General features: G+C 28.2%; 1 protein-coding gene across 6 annotated transcripts in view; it reads right to left on the bottom strand.

Annotated features, from left to right (window-relative positions):
• kuz (zinc-dependent metalloprotease kuz) overlaps positions 1–19674 on the bottom strand; it is a 451131-nt gene that overhangs the window by 265247 nt on the left and 166210 nt on the right. The window lies entirely within an intron of this gene.

Here is a 19674-nt window from a genome sequence, read left to right as displayed (position 1 = left end):
GCAATGAATGGCTTATATTGGAAACCAATTAAGACTTATTGTTCATAAATTAACGATGCACAGTTTTTGGGGTTTAATTGAAATCCTGGATAAATATTTTTTAAAAAATCCACGTTCAATGGTTTGATGAAAAAATATTTTTTAAAAAATTCACGCTTAATGGTTTGAAAAAAAAGGATTTTTTAAAAAATCCAACTTTAATGGTTTGATGAAAAAATATTTTTTTAAAAAATCCACGTTTAATGGCTGGATGAAAAAATATTTAAAAAAAAATCCACGTTTATTGGTTTTATGAAAAAGCATTTTCTTTAGAAAATCGACATTTAATGGTTTGATGAAAAAACATTTTTTTAAAAAATCCCCGTTTATTGGTTAGATGATAAAAATATTTTTTAAAAACTCCACGTTTACTGGTTAGATGAAAAAATATTTTTTTTACAAAATCGACGATTATTGGTTTGATGAAAAACTAATTTTTCAAAAATCCGCGGTTATTGATTTCATTGAAAAATATTTTTTAAAAGTTCCACGTTTATTGATTTCATTGAAAAATATTTTTTAAAAGTTCCACGTTTATTGCTTAGATGAAAAAATATTTTTTAAAATATCCACATTTATTGGTTAGATGAAAAAATAGTTTTTAAAAAATCCACGTTTATTGGTTAGATGAAAAAATATTTTTTAAAATATCCACGTTTATTGGTTAGATGAAAAAATATTTTTTAAAATATCCACATTTATTGGTTAGATGAAAAAATATTTTTTAAAAAATCCACGTTTATTGCTTAGATGAAAAAATATTTTTTAAAAAATCCACGTTTATTGGTTAGATGAAAAAATATTTTTTAAAAAATCCACGTTTATTGGTTAGATGCAAAAATATTTTTTAAAAAATCCACGTTTGTTGGTTAGATGAAAAAATATTTTTTAAAAAATCCACGTTTATTGGTTAGATGAAAAAATATTTTTTAAAAAATCCACGTTTATTGGTTAGATGCAAAAATATTTTTTAAAAAATCCACGTTTGTTGGTTAGATGAAAAAATATTTTTTAAAAAATCCACGTTTCTTGGTTAGATGAAAAAATATTTTTTAAAAAATCCACGTTTCTTGGTTAGATGAAAAAATATTTTTTTAAAAAATCCACGTTTATTGCTTAGATGAAAAAATATTTTTTAAAAAATCCACGTTTATTGCTTAGATGAAAAAATATTTTTTAAAAAATCCACGTTTATTGCTTAGATGAAAAAATATTTTTTAAAAAATCCACGTTTATTGGTTAGATGAAAAAATATTTTTTAAAAAATCCACGTTTATTGGTTAGATGAAAAAATATTTTTTAAAAAATCCACGTTTATTGGTTATATGAAAAAATATTCTTTAAAAAATCCACGTTTATTGGTTAGATGAAAAAATATTCTTTAAAAAATCCACGTTTATTGGTTAGATGAAAAAATATTTTTTAAAAAGTCCACGTTTATTGGTTAGATGAAAAAATATTTTTTAAAAAATCCACGTTTATTGGTTAGATGAAAAAATATTTTTTAAAAAATCCACGTTTATTGGTTAGATGAAAAAATATTTTTTAAAAAATCCACGTTTATTGGTTTGATGAAAAAATATTTTTTAAAAAATCCACGTTTATTGGTTAGATGAAAAAATATTTTTTAAAAATCCACGTTTATTGGTTAGATGAAAAAATATTTTTTTTTAGAAAATCCACGTTTATTGGTTAGATGAAAAAATATTTTTTTTTTAGAAAATCCACGTTTATTGGTTAGTTGAAAAAATATTTTTTTAAAAAATCCACGTTTATTGCTTAGATGAAAAAATATTTTTTAAAAAATCCACGTTTATTGCTTAGATGAAAAAATATTTTTAAAAAAATCCACGTTTATTGGTTAGATGAAAAAATATTTTTTAAAAAATCCACGTTTATTGGTTAGATGAAAAAATATTTTTTAAACAATCCACGTTTATTGCTTAGATGAAAAAATATTTTTTAAAAAATCCACGTTTATTGCATAGATGAAAAACTATTTTTTAAAAAATCCACGTTTATTGCTTAGATGAAAAAATATTTTTTAAAAAATCTACGTTTATTGCTTAGATGAAAAAATATTTTTTAAAAAATCCACGTTTATTGCTTAGATGAAAAAATATTTTTTAAAAAATCCACGTTTATTGCTTAGATGAAAAAATATTTTTTAAAAAATCCACGTTTATTGCTTAGATGAAAAAATATTTTTTAAAAAATCCACGTTTATTGCTTAGATGAAAAAATATTTTTTAAAAAATCCACGTTTATTGCTTAGATGAAAAAATATTTTTTAAAAAATCCACGTTTATTGCTTAGATGAAAAAATATTTTTTAAAAAATCCACGTTTATTGCTTAGATGAAAAAATATTTTTTAAAAAATCCACGTTTATTGCTTAGATGAAAAAATATTTTTTAAAAAATCCACGTTTATTGCTTAGATGAAAAAATATTTTTTAAAAAATCCACGTTTATTGCTTAGATGAAAAAATATTTTTTAAAAAATCCACGTTTATTGCTTAGATGAAAAAATATTTTTTAAAAAATCCACGTTTATTGCTTAGATGAAAAAATATTTTTTAAAAAATCCACGTTTATTGCTTAGATGAAATAATATTTTTTAAAAAATCCACGTTTATTGCTTAGATGAAAAAATATTTTTTAAAAAATCCACGTTTATTGCTTAGATGAAAAAATATTTTTTAAAAAATCCACGTTTATTGCTTAGATGAAAAAATATTTTTTAAAAAATCCACTTTTATTGCTTAGATGAAAAAATATTTTTTAAAAAATCCACGTTTATTGCTTAGATGAAAAAATATTTTTTAAAAAATCCACGTTTATTGCTTAGATGAAAAAATATTTTTTAAAAAATCCACGTTTATTGCTTAGATGAAAAAATATTTTTTAAAAAATCCACGTTTATTGCTTAGATGAAAAAATATTTTTTAAAAAATCCACGTTTATTGCTTAGATGAAAAAATATTTTTTAAAAAATCCACGTTTATTGCTTAGATGAAAAAATATTTTTTAAAAAATCCACGTTTATTGCTTAGATGAAAAAATATTTTTTAAAAAATCCACGTTTATTGCTTAGATGAAAAAATATTTTTTAAAAAATCCACGTTTATTGCTTAGATGAAAAAATATTTTTTAAAAAATCCACGTTTATTGCTTAGATGAAAAAATATTTTTTAAAAAATCCACGTTTATTGCTTAGATGAAAAAATATTTTTTAAAAAATCCACGTTTATTGCTTAGATGAAAAAATATTTTTTAAAAAATCCACGTTTATTGCTTAGATGAAAAAATATTTTTTAAAAAATCCACGTTTATTGCTTAGATGAAAAAATATTTTTTAAAAAATCCACGTTTATTGCTTAGATGAAAAAATATTTTTTAAAAAATCCACGTTTATTGCTTAGATGAAAAAATGTTTTTTAAAAAATCCACGTTTATTGGTTTCATGGAAAAATATTTTTTAAAAAATCCACGTTTATTGGTTTCATGGAAAAATATTTTTTAAAAAATCCACGTTTATTGCTTTCATCGAAAAATATTTTTTAAAAAATCCACGTTTATTGGTTTCATGGAAAAATATTTTTTAAAAAATCCACGTTTATTGGTTTCATGGAAAAATATTTTTTAAAAAATCCACGTTTATTGGTTTCATCGAAAAATATTTTTTAAAAAATCCACGTTTATTGGTTTCATGGAAAAATATTTTTTAAAAAATCCACGTTTATTGGTTTCATGGAAAAATATTTTTTAAAAAATCCACGTTTATTGGTTTCATCGAAAAATATTTTTTAAAAAATCCACGTTTATTGGTTTCATGGAAAAATATTTTTTAAAAAATCCACGTTTATTGGTTTCATGGAAAAATATTTTTTAAAAAATCCACGTTTATTGGTTTCATGGAAAAATATTTTTTAAAAAATCCAAGTTTATTGGTTTCATGGAAAAATATTTTTTAAAAAATCCACGTTTATTGCTTAGATGAAAAAATATTTTTTAAAAAATCCACGTTTATTGCTTAGAAGAAAAAATATTTTTTAAAAAATCCACGTTTATTGCTTGGATGAAAAAATATTTTTTAAAAAATCCACGTTTATTGCTTGGATGAAAAAATATTTTTTAAAAAATCCACGTTTATTGCTTGGATGAAAAAATATTTTTTAAAAAATCCACGTTTATTGCTTAGATGAGAAAATATTTTTTAAAAAATCAACGTTTATTGGTTTCATGGAAAAATATTTTTTAAAAAATCCACGTTTATTGCTTAGATGAAAAAATATGTTTTAAAAAATCCACGTTTATTGCTTAGATGAAAAAATATGTTTTAAAAAATCCACGTTTATTGCTTAGATGAAAAAATATGTTTTAAAAAATCCACGTTTATTGCTTAGATGAAAAAATATGTTTTAAAAAATCCACGTTTATTGCTTAGATGAAAAAATATTTTTTAAAAAATCCACGTTTATTGCTTAGATGAAAAATATTTTTTAAAAAATCCACGTTTATTACTTAGATGAAAAAATATTTTTTAAAAAATCCACGTTTATTGCTTAGATGAAAAAATATTTTTTAAAAAATCCACGTTTATTTGTTAGATGAAAAAATATTTTTTAACAAATCCACGTTTATTGGTTAGATGAAAAAATATTTTTTAAAAAATCCACGTTTATTGGTTTGTTGAAAAAATATTTAAAAAAAATCCACGTTAGTCCATGAACAAAAACTAAATACAGTTTTTGTGTAAAAGTTAAAAATAAACTTCAATGTTGCTATTCAATCCATCATTATAATGCCGTAAAGAGAAAGGGAAGCAGAGAGTGAAACCAAAAGAGTTTATTCATGCTGGCTGGCGGCAATTTGTTTATTGTGAAATTAAACGGAATTGTTGCAGACGTTTGCCTAACCGCACACACACACACACTTTTTTTAGTAAAGACCACACATAAAATTGTTTAATTTTTACAAAAGGCGGCTGTTGCGGGTTTCTGTGTGCTCAACAAGAATTAAAATTCTTTTAACAATTTACCACAACAGTCAGTGTTGAAACAGAAAAATCCGATTTAAATTATATGCGATGTTGTAAACTCAGTTGAGCTGTAAAAGAATTTCCTTTCAGATTTTTTTTTTCATTTGTAAATAAATCCGGGATGGGTAGGCCATTCATTGTTGGAGCTTTACACGAGAAAAATTACGCAAATATCATGCTTTAACGTATCTCTAAGAAATGTGAGATTTTAGGAAAATGAAACCCAAACGAAAAAAACTCATAGTCATGTCACTTCAATTACTGACGAAAGAAGAGTGTATCAAATAATGTGCAAAAATATGTATACAATAAGAGTAACAACAACAACTTTTAATCTGATGTGAATTGCAGATAGATTTACCATGAAGTAAACATACCGGTCAGATAGGTACAGTGGAGGATATATTTTTTTTTGAAACAAATATTTTTTATCAATCCATTAAAAGTGGATTTTTTTAAAATATTTTTTCATCAAACCAACAAACGTGGATTTTTTAACAAATATTTTTTCATCAAACTAAAAAACGTGGATTTTTTTAAAAAATATTTTTTCATCAAACCAACAAACGTGGATTTTTTAAAAAATATTTTTTCATCAAACCAACAAACGTGGATTTTTTAAAAAATATTTTTTCATCAAACCAACAAACGTGGATTTTTTAAAAAATATTTTTTTCATCAAACCAACAAACGTGGATATTTTAAAAAATATTTTTTTCATCAAACCAACAAACGTGGATTTTTTAAAAAATACTTTTTCATCAAACCAACAAACGTGGATTTTTAAAAAAAAAAACATTTTTTTCATTAAACCAACAAACGTGGATTTTTTAAAAAATATTTTTTCATCAAACCAACAAACGTGGATTTTTTAAAAAATATTTTTTCATCAAACCAACAAACGTGGATTTTTTAAAAAATATTTTTTCATCAAACCAACAAACGTGGATTTTTTAAAAAATATTTTTTCATCAAACCAACAAACGTGGATTTTTTAAAAAATATTTTTTCATCAAACCAACAAACGTGGATTTTTTATAAAATATTTTTTCATCAAACCAAAAAACTTGGATTTTTTAAAAAAATATTTTTTCATCAAACCAACAAACGTGGATTTTTTAAAAAATATTTTTTCATCAAACCAACAAACGTGGATTTTTTAAAAAATATTTTTTCATCAAACCAACAAACGTGGATTTTTTAAAAAATATTTTTTCATCAAACCAACAAACGTGGATTTTTTATAAAATATTTTTTCATCAAACCAAAAAACTTGGATTTTTTAAAAAAATATTTTTTCATCAAACCAACAAACGTGGATTTTTTAAAAAATATTTTTTCATCAAACCAACAAACGTGGATTTTTTAAAAAATATTTTTTCATCAAACCAACAAACGTGGATTTTTTAAAAAATATTTTTTCATCAAACCAAAAAACGTGGATTTTTTAAAAAATATTTTTTCAACAAACCAAGTGGATTTTTTAAAAAATATTTTTCATCAAACCAATAAACGTGGATTTTTTAAAAAATATTCTTTCATCAAACCAATAAACGTGGATTTTTTAAAAAATATTCTTTCATCAAACCAACAAACGTGGATTTTTTAAAAAATATTTTTTCAGCAAACCAACAAACGTGGATTTTTTAAAAAATATTTTTTCATCAAACCAACAAACGTGGATTTTTTAAAAAATATTTTTTCATCAAACCAACAAAAGTGGATTTTTAAAAAATATTTTTTCATCAAACCAACAAACGTGGATTTTTTAAAAAATATTTTTTCATCAAACCAACAAACGTGGATTTTTTAAAAAATATTTTTTCATCAAACCAACAAGCGTGGATTTTTTAAAAAATATTTTTTCATCAAACCAACAAACGTGGATTTTTTAAAAAATATTTTTTCATCAAACCAACAAACGTGGATTTTTTAAAAAATATTTTTTCATCAAACCAACAAACGTGGATTTTTTAAAAAATATTTTTTCATCAAACCAACAAACGTGGATTTTTTAAAAAAATATGTTTTCATCAAACCAACAAACGTGGATTTTTTAAAAAATATTTTGTCATCAAACCAACAAACGTGGATTTTTAAAAAAAAAACATTTTTTTCATCAAACCAACAAACGTGGATTTTTTAAAAAATATTTTTTTCATCAAACCAACAAAGTGGATTTTTTAAAAAATATTTTTTCATCAAACCAACAAACGTGGATTTTTTAAAAAATATTTTTTCACCAAACCAACAAACGTAGAGTTTTAAAAATTTGTTTGTCATCAAACCAATAAACGTAGAGTCTTAAAAATTTTCTATCAAATTTCCACCACTGTTTGGTAGAGTTTTTCTCTCACCATCCATAAATAGATAAATAATATGTGTATGTACATACCAACACGAAACTAGACAAGTTTATCGTAGATAAAAGCAGTTGTGAAACAACAAACATACACGAAAATGAAATGGAATGATGTGTAAATGGGAAAAATGACAACAAGTACAACAAGAAAAGCAATTAACGTAATGAAATCGAGTAATATCTAACAAAAATGACAATTACAATAACAAGATTTTTGTTTTAAGTGAAAAAAACAACAACAACAATAATGTGTACACAAGAACAACTAAAAGCTTTAAAATTAAAGAAGAAGAAGTACAAAAAGTAATAATAAATTTAAGTGGGAAATCACGTTATTGGAAACTTTAGGACAAACAAATTAAATTAAAGATATTGGAGATAGTGGTTCTAAAGAGTTTTCTTTTGTATTTACATATCGACGCCTCCAAACAATAGTATGCTAAGTCGACTTAGCATGTTTTCAAGTTCTTTACATTTTTATATTTAACGTCCTTAAACTTAAATTCTGCCAAATTTTGGTAATAATCGGACAATCCGAACAGAAGTTATAAACCAATATTTACTTAGCATAGTACTGAAGGTCAAAGAAATTTCCAAACTTTTAGAGTTTGTCCTGCAAAACTCACTGTTCAGAATTAGCAAACTATTATTTGGAGGTGTCGAACGTCCTTTAACTTAAATTCTGTCAAATTTTGGTAATGATCGGTCAATCCGAACACAAGTTATAAACAAATATTGACTTAGCATAGTACTGAAGTTCAAAAAAATCTCCACACTTTGAGAGCATCTCCTGCAAAACTCACTTTTTAGACTTAGCATACTATTATTTGGAGGTGTCGATATATAACCGTACTAGCATATAAGACTTTTGATTCTAAATCTGGTAGATGGATTAGAAGACTTTTAAAAAGAAAGTGTCCTTCGATGGGTATACGTTGTGACGTCTTTTATACGCACTATGGGATAAATATGATAAAACGCCAGACGATGTCTAAAATCGGAGAATTTCTGAAGTATTCGGGGTCATTAAAACACCGCTTCTAAGGCAGATTTTAAATATTTATATGATATGAAATTGGTAAAAAATATTTGGAAGAATTTAGAAGATTTTTAATATTTTTATCACGTGTATTTTAAAGAATTTATAGATCTTCGAGGAAGATCTATAAGGATGAGCAGACATTATAGCCGCTTGTTATAAAATAGGGCCCATGTTTCTTTTCTGTTTTATTGTCGTCGTGTCATTTACTGTTTTGTCAATATTTTCTTTTCGGCACTTGAACATTTCGGGTGGTGTCACGTTAACTTCTCAACAGTCCATGCCAATGTCTGCAATTGGTCGTAATGGTAAAGAGTATCTAGTTGTAAGTAAGGAACGTCCGATCCTTAACTTCGGGATAAGCATTGTCTTCCAAAATAGAGAAAATAGGGCTTGATTGTGAAGCCATAATACGGTTTACGTACACGTTTTGAGTAAATAGAGAGTACAGTTCCCAGTAAAGATCCTTTATGAAAACAACGTTCAATTATTGAACAGTTCCTCTAAGAAAACAACGTTCAGTTATTGAAAAGTTGCTTAAAGAAAACAAAGTTCATTTACTGAGAAGTTCCTTCAAGTTCTTTTAAGAAAACAACGTTCAATTATTGAAAAGTTCCTTTAAGAAAACAACGTTCAATTTCTGAAAAGTTCCTTTTAGAAAACAACGTTCAATTATTGAAAAGTTCCTTCAAGCTCCTTCAAGTTCCTTTAAGAAAACAACGTTCAATTATTGCAAAGTTTATTTAAGAAAGCAACATTCAATCATTGAAAAGTTCCTTCAAGTTCCTTTAAGAAAACAACGTTCAATTATTAAAAAGTTCCTTCAAGTTCCTTTAAGAAACCAACGTTCAACTATTGAAAAGTTTCTTTATGAAAACAACGTTCAAGTAATTAAAAGTACATTTAAGAAAATAAGGTTCAATTATTGAATAGTTCTTTTAGAAAACAGCGTTCAATTATTGAAAAGTTCCTTCAAGTTCATTTAAGAAAACAATGTTCAATTATTGAAAAGTTCCTTTAAGAAAAGAACGTTCAATTATTGAAAATTTCCTTCAAGTTCCTTTAAGAAAACAACTCCTTTAAGAAAACGTTCAATTATTGAAAAGTTCCCTTAAGAAAACAAAGTTCAATTATTGAAAAGTTCCTTCAAGTTCCTTAAAGGAAACAACGTTCAATTATTGAAAAGTTCCTTTAAGAAAACAACGTTCAATTATTGAAAAGTTTCTTTAAGAAAACAACGTTTAGTTATTGAAAAGCTCCTTTAAGAAAACAAAGTTCAATTATTCAAAAGTTCCTTTATGAAAACAGCGTTCAATTATTGAAAAGTTCCTTCAAGAAAGCAACGTTCAATAATTGAAAAGTTCCTTCTAGTTCCTTTAAGTAAACAACGTTCAATTATTGAAAAGTTCCTTGAAGAAAACAACGTTCAATTATTGAAAAGTTCCTTTAAGAAAACAGCGTTCAATTATTGAAAAATTCCTTTAAGAACGTTCAATTGTTAAAAAGCTCCTTTAATATTGAAAAGTACCTTTAAGAAAACCACGTTTTGTCATCGGAACTTTCCGCTTTTTTCATCGGAAAGTTCCTTTAAGAAAACCACTTTTTGTCACCAGAAAGTTCCTTTCAGAAAACCAAGTTTTCAATTATTGAAAACTTCATTGAAGTTCCTTTAAGGAAACAACGGTCAATTATTGAAAAGTTCCTTCATGAAAACAGCGTTCAATTGTTGAAAAGTTCCTTCAAGTTTAAGAAAGCAACGTTCAATTGTTGAAAAGTTCCTTTAGGAACACAACGTTCAACTATTAAAAAGTTCCTTTAGGAACACAACGTTCAACTATTAAAAAGTTCCTTTAAGCAAACAACGTTCAATTATTGAAAAGTTCCTTTAGGAACACAACGTTCAACTATTAAAAAGTTCCTTTAAGCAAACAACGTTCAATTATTGAAAAGTTCCTTTAGGAACACAACGTTCAACTATTAAAAAGTTCCTTTAAGCAAACAACGTTCAATTATTGAAAAGCTTCTTTAGGAAACCCACGTTTTGTCATAGAAAAGTTCCTTTAGGAACACAACGTTCAACTATTAAAAAGTTCCTTTAAGCAAACAACGTTCAATTATTGAAAAGCTTCTTTAGGAAACCCACGTTTTGTCATAGAAAAGTTCCTTTAGGAACACAACGTTCAACTATTAAAAAGTTCCTTTAAGCAAACAACGTTCAATTATTGAAAAGCTTCTTTAGGAAACCCACGTTTTGTCATAGAAAAGTTCCTTTAGGAAAACCACGTTTTGTCATAGAAAAGTTCCTTTAGGAAAACCACGTTTTGTCATAGAAAAGTTCCTTTAGGAAAACCACGTTTTGTCATAGAAAAGTTCCTTTAGGAAAACCACGTTTTGTCATAGAAAAGTTCCTTTAGGAAAACCACGTTTTGTCATAGAAAAGTTCCTTTAGGAAAACCACGTTTTGTCATAGAAAAGTTCCTTTAGGAAAACCACGTTTTGTCATAGAAAAGTTCCTTTAGGAAAACCACGTTTTGTCATAGAAAAGTTCCTTTAGGAAAACCACGTTTTGTCATAGAAAAGTTCCTTTAGGAAAACCACGTTTTGTCATAGAAAAGTTCCTTTAGGAAAACCACGTTTTGTCATAGAAAAGTTCCTTTAGGAAAACCACGTTTTGTCATAGAAAAGTTCCTTTAGGAAAACCACGTTTTGTCATAGAAAAGTTCCTTTAGGAAAACCACGTTTTGTCATAGAAAAGTTCCTTTAGGAAAACCACGTTTTGTCATAGAAAAGTTCCTTTAGGAAAACCACGTTTTGTCATAGAAAAGTTCCTTTAGGAAAACCACGTTTTGTCATAGAAAAGTTCCTTTAGGAAAACCACGTTTTGTCATAGAAAAGTTCCTTTAGGAAAACCACGTTTTGTCATAGAAAAGTTCCTTTAGGAAAACCACGTTTTGTCATAGAAAAGTTCCTTTAGGAAAACCACGTTTTGTCATAGAAAAGTTCCTTTAGGAAAACCACGTTTTGTCATAGAAAAGTTCCTTTAGGAAAACCACGTTTTGTCATAGAAAAGTTCCTTTAGGAAAACCACGTTTTGTCATAGAAAAGTTCCTTTAGGAAAACCACGTTTTGTCATAGAAAAGTTCCTTTAGGAAAACCACGTTTTGTCATAGAAAAGTTCCTTTAGGAAAACCACGTTTTGTCATAGAAAAGTTCCTTTAGGAAAACCACGTTTTGTCATAGAAAAGTTCCTTTAGGAAAACCACGTTTTGTCATAGAAAAGTTCCTTTAGGAAAACCACGTTTTGTCATAGAAAAGTTCCTTTAGGAGAACCACGTTTTGTCATAGAAAAGTTCCTTTAGGAAAACCACGTTTTGTCATAGAAAAGTTCCTTTAGGAGAACCACGTTTTGTCATAGAAAAGTTCCTTTAGGAAAACCACGTTTTGTCATAGAAAAGTTCCTTTAGGAAAACCACGTTTTGTCATAGAAAAGTTCCTTTAGGAAAACCACGTTTTGTCATAGAAAAGTTCCTTTAGGAAAACCACGTTTTGTCATAGAAAAGTTCCTTTAGGAAAACCACGTTTTGTCATAGAAAAGTTCCTTTAAGAAAACCACGTTTTGTCATAGAAAAGTTCCTTTAGGAAAACCACGTTTTGTCATAGAAAAGTTCCTTTAGGAAAACCACGTTTTGTCATAGAAAAGTTCCTTTAGGAAAACCACGTTTTGTCATAGAAAAGTTCCTTTAGGAAAACCACGTTTTGTCATAGAAAAGTTCCTTTAGGAAAACCACGTTTTGTCATAGAAAAGTTCCTTTAGGAAAACCACGTTTTGTCATAGAAAAGTTCCTTTAGGAAAACCACGTTTTGTCATAGAAAAGTTCCTTTAGGAAAACCACGTTTTGTCATAGAAAAGTTCCTTTAGGAAAACCACGTTTTGTCATAGAAAAGTTCCTTTAGGAAAACCACGTTTTGTCATAGAAAAGTTCCTTTAGGAAAACCACGTTTTGTCATAGAAAAGTTCCTTTAGGAAAACCACGTTTTGTCATAGAAAAGTTCCTTTAGGAAAACCATTTTTTGTCATAGAAAAGTTCCTTTAGGAAAACCACGTTTTGTCATAGAAAAGTTCCTTTAGGAAAACCACGTTTTGTCATAGAAAAGTTCCTTTAGGAAAACCACGTTTTGTCATAGAAAAGTTCCTTTAGGAAAACCACGTTTTGTCATAGAAAAGTTCCTTTAGGAAAACCACGTTTTGTCATAGAAAAGTTCCTTTAGGAAAACCACGTTTTGTCATAGAAAAGTTCCTTTAGGAAAACCACGTTTTGTCATAGAAAAGTTCCTTTAGGAAAACCACGTTTTGTCATAGAAAAGTTCCTTTAGGAAAACCACGTTTTGTCATAGAAAAGTTCCTTTAGGAAAACCACGTTTTGTCATAGAAAAGTTCCTTTAGGAAAACCACGTTTTGTCATAGAAAAGTTCCTTTAGGAAAACCACGTTTTGTCATAGAAAAGTTCCTTTAGGAAAACCACGTTTTGTCATAGAAAAGTTCCTTTAGGAAAACCACGTTTTGTCATAGAAAAGTTCCTTTAGGAAAACCACGTTTTGTCATAGAAAAGTTCCTTTAGGAAAACCACGTTTTGTCATAGAAAAGTTCCTTTAGGAAAACCACGTTTTGTCATAGAAAAGTTCCTTTAGGAAAACCACGTTTTGTCATAGAAAAGTTCCTTTGGGAAAACCACGTTTTGTCATAGAAAAGTCCCTTTAGGAAAACCACGTTTTGTCATAGAAAAGTTCCTTTAGGAAAACCACGTTTTGTCATAGAAAAGTTCCTTTAGGAAAACCACGTTTTGTCATAGAAAAGTTCCTTTAGGAAAACCACGTTTTGTCATAGAAAAGTTCCTTTAGGAAAACCACGTTTTGTCATAGAAAAGTTCCTTTAGGAAAACCACGTTTTGTCATAGAAAAGTTCCTTTAGGAAAATCACGTTTTGTCATAGAAAAGTTTCTTTAGGAAAACCACGTTTTGTCATAGAAAAGTTCCTTTAGGAAAACCACGTTTTGTCATAGAAAAGTTTCTTTAGGAAAACCACGTTTTGTCATAGAAAAGTTCCTTTAGGAAAACCACGTTTTGTCATAGAAAAGTTCCTTTAGGAAAACCACGTTTTGTCATAGAAAAGTTCCTTTAGGAAAACCACGTTTTGTCATAGAAAAGTTCCTTTAAGAAAACCACGTTTTGTCATAGGAAAGTTCCTTTAAAAAAACTACTTTTGGTCATCAGAATGTTCCGTTAAGGAAACCAAGTTTTGTCATCGGAAAGTTCCTTTAAGAAAACCACTTTTCGTCATCGAAAAGTTCCTTTAACAAAACATGTTCTAACGTTTGATATCCTTTCACTTATCAATTGTGGTTTTTGAAGTTTAAAAAAATTCTTTAACATTTTAAATATAAAAAGTAAAAAATCCTCAACACTTTTACTCTTCCATTAAAGACACAAAATCTGATTACAGCTAATATGCCGGCCACTGCTGGTTTTAATGATGATGCTGAGAAGTTATTTTTCATGACACTGATTACTCAGCGTAATAACCATAAAAACAGCGAGTATTTAATTACAAACAAAGACAATTTCATTAAACAAAAAAAAAATGTTTTATCCCTTAGCAGCTTGAATTAATTTTCTGCACAGCAGACATCTGAAATGGAGAACTGCTCCACTTGAAAAGAATATGCCACTCAGACTTTTATTTTGGCGGCGAATACAAAAAGGGGAGAAAATATATTCATTGTATTTGTGTGTTAAACAAACATAAATAAAATGAAAATGCTTTCAATAATTCTTTAAATTCAAGTCAGCAAAAAAAATTGTTCAAGCAACGAATGACTATAAAATATGGGCCCATAATACGTTTTTAATGACAGTTTATTTTTTTGTAAAACAACATTTTATTGCACAGTGGGAGTAGACAAAACCATAATAAAGAAACAGCAGAAAAGCAAAATAAACCAAATAAAAACAATAACGCCCAAATCATCCATCCACTTGTTAGCCTTTTCATGTGTATCGTCCTTTCAAATCCCCAGGGGTGGATTTCATTTCAATGTAAAGAGGCTGTGGTGAGGCGGTGCCAGGACAGACACAAATGAAATTTTATTATTATCATTATGATTATTATTTTATATGTCTGAAAGGTTATTATTGTATTAATCACAAAAGAAGACACCACCATTAACAGAATAAAAGGAAGAGAGAAAGTCCTTTGGTTGAAAAATAAAATAAAATGATCAAAGAAAGATAAACATTTAATATTGAAATTGAGTATGATTTTAAAAACGTTTAATATTCTATTTTTAAAATCGTTCAATTCTAGAACAAATGAGATAGAACATGAATTTTTGTAATAACTGTTTCAAAATTCCTTGAAAAAAGCTCCTATATTTATAGTGTTGCCAGGAGCGTATACGTTGTGACGTCCATTATACGCACTAAGGGAGTTTAAAAATATACTAAAAAATAGCTGTGAAAACGCCTGACATACCGGCATTAGGGGATCTCTGATTAATAGAAGATCTCTACATGGATTTGTTCGGTCATAATTTTCTCCGCTCAACACTTACAGAATATTAGGCGTAGGAAACTGTGACTTTAAGTCCCGCATCACTTCAAGATTGTAATCCCTTTAGAGATAAATATTTTTGTATACAATTCTAGAACCTAGGAAACTTACTTAAAAACCTTTTATGACCTTCGAAAACAATCAAAGTAAAAACCCGCAAACGAACCTTCCTCATTAATATGTTATGGCTATTGACATTCAAAACTCCTCAGCTAGCTGAAATAGATACGAATCAAGCGTTTAATTTTTCTCACGCCATAACCGGCTACATTGACAGCAGCTGGCAACAAACATTATTGTTGACAATAAACAAAATTAACATATTCACACTCGGGAGAAATGTTATGCCATTAAAAAAACACCCTAAATAGCAATACGTTATTCCATTCACTGAGAACACAACAACAAGTATAACAAAAGTGAACGCAAACTCATCCGCAGCAAACCGACTGGCAGACGACAAACGCAGTCACATAGCCACCAAATAAACAAAATGTCTGGTGGGTTTGTCATAAAACAAAAATTGCCGAAGCAGCTTTTATTGTCACCACATGAAAGACAGAAACTTCTATTTCACAGAAGCCGAATATCTAAAACAAAGAAGTTTTGTGTGTGTGTGTCATTAGATAGTGGCGAATGGAAAATTTAGACAATCATAAAAATTGCCAACATTGCATGAGAATTTTAGATGGAAAATTTTAGATAATTTGGCAAAATTATGACGGAAGTTTTTTATGATAACGATTTGAGCACAAAAAAATACTGTGTCATATCTCAAGGTCATTTAAAAATATAAAAAGTCTCATGGCTAAAAAACTAGATAAATACGCTTTGATATATTTTCATTGAAAAGTTCCTTAAAGAAAACCACGTTCAATTTCTGAAAAGTTCCTTAAAGAAAACCACGTTAAATTTCTGAAAAGTTCCTTAAAGAAAACCACGTTAAATTTCTGAAAAGTTCCTTAAAGAAAAAAACGTTAAATTTCTGAAAAGTTCCTTAAAGAAAACCACGTTAAATTTCTGAAAAGTTCCTTAAAGAAAACCACGTTAAATTTCTGAAAAGTTCCTTAAAGAAAACCACGTTAAATTTCTGAAAAGTTCCTTAAAGAAAACCACGTTAAATTTCTGAAAAGTTCCTTAAAGAAAACCACGTTAAATTTCTGAAAAGTTCCTTAAAGAAAACCACGTTAAATTTCTGAAAAGTTCCTTAAAGAAAACCACGTTAAATTTCTGAAAAGTTCCTTAAAGAAAACCACGTTAAATTTCTGAAAAGTTCCTTAAAGAAAACCACGTTAAATTTCTGAAAAGTTCCTTAAAGAAAACCACGTTAAATTTCTGAAAAGTTCCTTAAAGAAAACCACGTTAAATTTCTGAAAAGTTCCTTAAAGAAAACCACGTTAAATTTCTGAAAAGTTCCTTAAAGAAAACCACGTTAAATTTCTGAAAAGTTCCTTAAAGAAAACCACGTTCAATTTCTGAAAAGTTCCTTAAAGAAAACCACGTTCAATTTCCGAAAAGTTCCTTAAAGAAAACCACGTTCAATTTCTGAAAAGTTCCTAAAAGATAACCACGTTCAATTTCTGAAAAGTTCCTTAAAGAAAACCACGTTCAATTTCTGAAAAGTTCCTTAAAGAAAACCAAGTTCAATTTCTGAAAAGTTCCTTAAAGAAAACCACGTTCAATTTCTGAAAAGTTCCTTAAAGAAAACCACGTTCAATTTCTGAAAAGTTCCTTAAAGAAAACCACGTTCAATTTCCGAAAAGTTCCTTAAAGAAAACCACGTTCAATTTCTGAAAAGTTCCTAAAAGATAACCACGTTCAATTTCTGAAAAGTTCCTTAAAGAAAACCACGTTCAATTTCTGAAAAGTTCCTTAAAGAAAACCAAGTTCAATTTCTGAAAAGTTCCTTAAAGAAAACCACGTTCAATGTTTGAAAAGTTCCTTAAAGAAAGCCACGTTCAATGTTTAAAAAGCTCCTTAAAGAAAGCCACGTTCAAAATTTGAAAAGTTCCTTAAACAAAACCACGTTCAATCTCTGAAAAGTTCCTTAAAGAAAATCACGTTCAATATTTAGAAAGTTCCTTAAAGAAAACCACGTTCAATATTTGAAAAGTTCCTTAAAGAAAACCACGTTCAATCTCTGATAAGTTCCTTAAAGAAAACCACGTCCAATCACTGAAAAGTTCCTTAAAGAAAACCACATTCAATTCTGAAAAAGTTTCTTTAAGAAATCCAAGTTCAATTCTGAAAAAAGTTTCTTTAAGAAATCCAAGTTCAATTCTGAAAAAAAATTCTTTAAGAACACCACGTTCAGTTCTGAAAAAGTTTCTTTAAGAAACCCACGTTAAATTCTGGAAAAAAAATCTTTAAGAAACCGTGGTTTTCTTTAAGGAACTGTTCAGAGATTGAACGTGGTTTTTTTCAGAAAAATTTCAAAGATTGAACGTGATTTTCTTTAAAAAACTTTTTAGAGATTGAAATTGGTTTTCATTAAGGAACTTTTCAGAGATTGAAATTGGTTTTCATTAAGGAACTTTTCAGAGATTGAACGTGGGTTTCTTTAAGGAACTTTTAAGAGATTGAAGGTGGTTTTCTTTAAGGAACATATCAGAGATTGAACGTGGTTTTCTTTAAGGGACTTTTCAAATATTGAACGTGGTTTTCTTTAAGGAACTTTCCAAATATTGACGTGATTTTCTTTAAGGAACTTTCCAAATATTGAACGTGATTTTCTTTAAGGAACTTTTCAGAGATTGAACGTGGTTTTCTTTAAGAATCTCTTCAAAGAGATTGAACGTGGTTTTCTTTAAGAATCTCTTCAAAGAGATTGAATGTGGTTTTATTTAAGGAACTTTTCAAACATTGAACGTGACTTTCTTTAAGGAACTTATAAAGCATTGAACGCGATTTCCTTTAAGGAACTTTTAAGAGATTGAACGTGGCTTCTTTTAAGGAACTTTTCAGAGATTGAACGTGTTTTTTAAGGAACTTTTCGGAGATTGAATTCGGTTTCTTTAAGAAACCTTTCAGAGATTGAACGTGGTTTTCATTAAGGAACTTTTCATAGATTGAACGTGGTTTTCTTTAAGGAACTTTTCCAAGACTGAATGAGGTTTTCGTTAATGAACTGAATGATTGAGCGTGGTTTCCTTTAAGAAACCTTTCAGAGATTGAACGTGGCTTTCATTAAGGAACTTTTCAATGATTGAACGTGGTTTTCTTTAAGGAACTTTTCAGAGATTGAACGTGGTTTTCTTTAAAGAACTTTTCAGAGATTGAACGTAGTCTTCTTTAAGGAACTTTTCCGAGATTGAACTTGGTTTTCTTTAAGGAACTTTTCATAGTTTGATTGAGATATACTTTAAGGAACTTCTCAGAGATTGGAAGTGGTTTTCTTTATAGAACTTTTTAAAGATTGAACGTGGTTTTCTTTATAGAACTTTTTAAAGATTGAACGTGGTTTTCTTTAAGGAACTTTTCCGAGATTGAACTTGGTTTTCTTTAAGGAACTTTTCATAGATTGAACGTGGTTTTCTTTAAGGAACTGTTCAGAGAGTGAATGTGATATTCTTTAAGGATCTTTTGCGAGAGTGAATGTGATATTCTTTAAGGAGCTTTTGCGAGATTGAACTGGTTTTCTTCCAAGGAACTTTTCAAAGATTGAACGTGGTTTTCTTTAACAATCTTGTCAAAGAGATTGAACGTGATTTTCTTTAAGAAACTTTTCAGAGATTGAATGTGGTTTTCTTTAAGGAACTTTTCAGAGATTTAACGTGGTTTTCTTAAGAACATTTCAGAGATTGAACATGGTTTTCTTTAAAGAATTTGAATTTTTCTTTTTCCATCATTGGAAAAGCTAGGTACAAAATGCAGATATCAAATCCACCTCCATTCTGTTAAAAAAAAGTAGTGTACACCACAAAAAAAGTATTCCCAACCAATAAAGAACTTTTTAGAGATTGAACGTAGTTTTCTTTAAGGAACTTTTCAGAGACTGAACGTGGTTTTCTTTAAGGAACTATTCAAAGATTGAACGTGGTTTTTGTTAAAGAACTTTTCCAAGACTAACTTTAAGGAACTTTTAAAAGAGTTAACGTGGTTTTCTTTAAGGAACTTTACAGAGATTGAACGTGGTTTTCTTTAAGGAACTTTTCAGAGATTGAACGTGGTTTTCTTTGAGGAACTTTTCAGAGATTGAACGTGGTTTTCTTTGAGGAACTTTTCAGAGAGTGAACGTAGTTTTGTTTAAGGAACATTTCAAACATTGAACGTGGCCTTCTTTAAAGAACTTTTCAAACATTGAACGTGGCCTTCTTTAAAGAACTTTTCAAACATTGAACGTGGCCTTCTTTAAAGAACTTTTCAAACATTGAACGTGGCTTTCTTTAAGGAAATCTTTTCAAGCATTGAAAGTGGTTTCCTTTAAGGAACTTTTCAGAGATTGAACGTGGTATCCTTTAAGGAACTTTTCGGAGATCGAACGTGGTTTCCTTTATGGAACTGTTCAGAGATTGAACATGGTTTCCTTTAAGGAACTTTTAAACGATTGAACGTGGTTTTATTTAAGGAACTGTTCAACGATTGA

This window comes from Musca autumnalis, unplaced genomic scaffold, assembly GCF_047663935.1.
Source record: "Musca autumnalis isolate F117 unplaced genomic scaffold, ASM4766393v1 scaffold_2, whole genome shotgun sequence".
In the NCBI taxonomy this organism is placed as follows: Eukaryota; Metazoa; Arthropoda; class Insecta; order Diptera; family Muscidae; genus Musca; species Musca autumnalis.
This window is presented reverse-complemented; position numbering and strand designations above follow the sequence as displayed.